Below are 4661 nucleotides of genomic sequence, written 5' to 3'. Positions count from 1 at the left end.
AACAAAGCTAATAAATAGCAAAAAGAAATAAAAATGCCAGTGTTTTAGAATTATGTTAGTACAAATCTGAAGTAAATTTTAATAAATTAAACTAAATATTGGAAACCCAAGAGCAACCAAGAAAAATACCTCAAAATAAGAAAAATACCTAAAAAATATAGTTTGAAATAATTAAAGAAATAAAAAAAGTACAATACAAAATAGGCACTCAAGAAAAAATGAGATCGTAAAAGAGGGCGTAAGACAAAAATAGACATGAAACATGTAGAAAACAAATAGTAAAATGGTATGAAAATCAGAACCATATCAGTAATAACATTAAATTGGATAGATAAAACAATTCAACCAAAAGGCACAAATTATAAAAGTTAATTTAATTTAATTTAATTTAATTTAATTTAATTTATTTTCGTAGGCAAAGAACTTTATTAACCTTGTTTAAAACTTTATTCCCAGGATTCTTCAGCTTAATTAGCTGCAAAGAATGAATTGTGTATAAGCAAAAACTGAAAAGAGCTGCAGTGCCTAAGGGGCTTGGGCTTAAAAATATTAGAGATCTAGATTTTTATCAGATCCATGAACAAAATTTTATTTTATTTTTTTTTTGATTTTTTTTTTATTGGTGTTCAATTTACTAACATACAGAATAACACCCAGTGCCCGTCACCCATTCAATCCCACCCCCCGCCCTCCTCCCCTTCTACCACCCCTAGATCGTTTCCCAGAGTTAGCAGTCTTTACGTTCTGTCTCCCTTTCTGATATTTCCCACACATTTCTTCCCCCTTCCCTTATATTCCCTTTCACTATTATTTATATTCCCCAAATGAATGAGAACATATAATGTTTGTCCTTCTCCGACTGGCTTACTTCACTCAGCATAATACCCTCCAGTTCCATCCACGTTGAAGCAAATGGTGGGTATTTGTCATTTCTAATAGCTGAGTAATATTCCATTGTATACATAAACCACATCTTCTTTATCCATTCATCTTTCGTTGGACACCGAGGCATGAACAAAATTTTAAAAAGCAGTAATAATATAAAATAGCAGCTCCCAGTAACTTCTTCAAGTTTTATGTTCTTCAGAAATTTTTTTTAAGATTTTACTTATTTATTCATAAGACACAGAGAGAGAGAGAGAGGCAGAGACACAGGCAGAGGGAGAAGCAGGCTCCATTCAGGGAGCCCCACGTGGGACTCGATCCTGGGTCTCCAGGATCACACCCTGAGCTGAAGGCGGCGCTAAACCACTGAGCCACCCAGGGATCCCAAGCCACCCAGGGATCCCTCTTCTTCAGAAGTTGACTCAATTCAGTTTGCTTCATTCTTGGAAGCTTCATCAAAATTCTCCACAAGATCTGGAACTTCATCATCATCATCCTCTCCGGTAGCAAGTGGTGCTTTTCCATCCACAGATTGTTTGGGCAGAGCTTCAGCCAGTCTTAAACTAGTCAGACTGTCTGCACCAAGCTGGTTTAAGATACTGGGTACCATATTCTCCTAAAGCTGTTTGGAAAGATAGAAAGAGATGGAGTACTTCCAAATTCGTTCTATGAGGCCAGCATCACCTTAATTCCAAAACCAGACAAAGACCCCACCAAAAAGGAGAATTACAGACCAATATCCCTGATGAACATGGATGCAAAAATTCTCAACAAGATACTGGCCAATAGGATCCAACAATACATTAAAAAAATTATTCACCATGACCAAGTAGGATTTATCCCTGGGACACAAGGCTGGTTCAACACCCGTAAAACAATCAATGTGATTCATCATATCAGCAAGAGAAAAACTAAGAACCATATGATCCTCTCATTGGATGCAGAGAAAGCATTTGACAAAATGCAGCATCCATTCCTGATCAAAACTCTTCAGAGTGTAGGGATAGAGGGAACATTCCTCGACATCTTAAAAGCCATCTATGAAAAGCCCACAGCAAATATCATTCTCAATGGGGAAGCACTGGGAGCCTTTCCCCTAAGATCAGGAACAAGACAGGGATGTCCACTCTCACCACTGCTGTTCAACATAGTACTGGAAGTCCTAGCCTCAGCAATCAGACAACAAAAAGACATTAAAGGCATTCACATTGGCAAAGAAGAAGTCAAACTCTCCCTCTTCGCCGATGACATGATACTCTACATAGAAAACCCAAAAGTCTCCACCCCAAGATTGCTAGAACTCATACAGCAATTCGGTAGCGTGGCAGGATACAAAATCAATGCCCAGAAGTCAGTGGCATTTCTATACACTAACAATGAGACTGAAGAAAGAGAAATTAAGGAGTCAATCCCATTTACAATTGCACCCAAAAGCATAAGATACCTAGGAATAAACCTAACCAAAGATGTAAAGGATCTATACCCTCAAAACTATAGAACACTTCTGAAAGAAATTGAGGAGGACACAAAGAGATGGAAAAATATTCCATGCTCATGGATTGGCAGAATTAATATTGTGAAAATGTCAATGTTACCCAGGGCAATATACAGGTTTAATGCAATCCCTATCAAAATACCATGGACTTTCTTCAGAGAGTTAGAACAAATTATTTTAAGATTTGTGTGGAATCAGAAAAGACCCCGAATAGCCAGGGGAATTTTAAAAAAGAAAACCATATCTGGGGGCATCACAATGCCAGATTTCAGGTTGTACTACAAAGCTGTGGTCATCAAGACAGTGTGGTACTGGCACAAAAACAGACACATAGATCAGTGGAACAGAATAGAGAATCCAGAAGTGGACCCTGAACTTTATGGGCAACTAATATTCGATAAAGGAGGAAAGACTATCCATTGGAAGAAAGACAGTCTCTTCAATAAATGGTGCTGGGAAAATTGGACATCCACATGCAGAAGAATGAAACTAGACCACTCTCTTTCACCATACACAAAGATAAACTCAAAATGGATGAAAGATCTAAATGTGAGACAAGATTCCATCAAAATCCTAGAGAAGAACACAGGCAACACCCTTTTTGAACTCGGCCATAGTAACTTCTTGCAAGATACATCCACGAAGGCAAAAGAAACAAAAGCAAAAATGAACTATTGGGACTTCATCAAGATAAGAAGCTTTTGCACAGCAAAGGATACAGTCAACAAAACTCAAAGACAACCTACAGAATGGGAGAAGATATTTGCAAATGACATATCAGATAAAGGGCTAGTTTCCAAGATCTATAAAGAACTTATTAAACTCAACACCAAAGAAACAAACAATCCAATCATGAAATGGGCAAAAGACATGAACAGAAATCTCACAGAGGAAGACATAGACATGGCCAACATGCATATGAGAAAATGCTCTGCATCACTTGCCATCAGGGAAATACAAATCAAAACCACAATGAGATCCCACCTCACACCAGTGAGAATGGGGAAAATTAACAAGGCAGGAAACAACAAATGTTGGAGAGGATGTGGAGAAAAGGGAACCCTCTTACACTGTTGGTGGGAATGTGAACTGGTGAAGCCACTCTGGAAAACTGTGTGGAGGTTCCTCAAAGAGTTAAAAATAGACCTGCCCTACGACCCAGCAATTGCACTGCTGGGGATTTACCCCAAAGATACAGATGCAGTGAAACGCCGGGACACCTGCACCCCGATGTTTATAGCAGCAATGGCCACGATAGCCAAACTGTGGAAGGAGCCTCGGTGTCCAACGAAAGATGAATGGATAAAGAAGATGTGGTTTATGTATACAATGGAATATTACTCAGCTATTAGAAATGACAAATACCCACCATTTGCTTCAACGTGGATGGAACTGGAGGGTATTATGCTGAGTGAAGTAAGCCAGTCGGAGAAGGACAAACATTATATGTTCTCATTCATTTGGGGAATATAAATAATAGTGAAAGGGAATATAAGGGAAGGGGGAAGAAATGTGTGGGAAATATCAGAAAGGGAGACAGAACGTAAAGACTGCTAACTCTGGGAAACGAACTAGGGGTGTTGGAAGGGGAGGAGGGCGGGGGGTGGGAGTGAATGGGTGATGGGCACTGGGGGTTATTCTGTATGTTAGTAAATTGAACACCAATAAAAAATAAAAAAACAAAACAAAAAAAAAAGATACTGGGTACCATTTCTGTCAGCTGCTTTGTCTCAGCAGGGCCTGTAATGGTGAAAGTGTTCGCTGCCAGGGATTCCTGAACTTTAGGGTTGTTAAAATGGATCACTGTTCCTTGGTTTGTGAACATATTCACTTCTTCAATACCAGAGATACTGTTTACCCCTAACTTCTTTAAGGAGAACTGAAGTTTTTTTATCATCTGCTGTAGCTGTTCTATGAACCACCTTCTTCTTTCCGCGAGCAGTTCCTTTTCCACCAATGCGCACTTGTCCTTGCAGTTTGGCTAGTTTCTCCTGGTTCACGATAGTTTCTTTCATCTTGTTGGAGCACAAATGGGACCGCGCAGGGGACTAGGGTTGGTGCTCAGGGGGTCTCCGGCAGACCAGCTGAGATTAGGTGCATACACTATAAAAGTTAATTTTTTAAAAAGATCCAGCAATATGATATCTATAAGGCATACACTTTAGATTTAGAAGTAATAATAGATTGAAAGCCAAAAAAAAAAAAGAGAAAAAAAAGAAAAGATATGCCTTATATAAAATAACCAAAAAGGAGCAGGAATGGCTATATTAACATCAGACAA

The 4661-nt window shown here is 38.8% G+C and overlaps 1 pseudogene; it reads right to left on the bottom strand.

Annotated features, from left to right (window-relative positions):
- Positions 1 to 1269: 1269 nt before the first annotated feature.
- On the bottom strand, positions 1270 to 4428 carry LOC125754621 (transcription factor BTF3-like; annotated as a pseudogene).
- Positions 4429 to 4661: the final 233 nt, after the last annotated feature.

This window comes from Canis lupus, chromosome X (genome assembly GCF_003254725.2).
Source record: "Canis lupus dingo isolate Sandy chromosome X, ASM325472v2, whole genome shotgun sequence".
Classification (NCBI taxonomy): Eukaryota; Metazoa; Chordata; class Mammalia; order Carnivora; family Canidae; genus Canis; species Canis lupus.
Note: the sequence above shows the minus strand (reverse complement) of the source record. Positions and strands in the feature narration are given on the sequence as shown.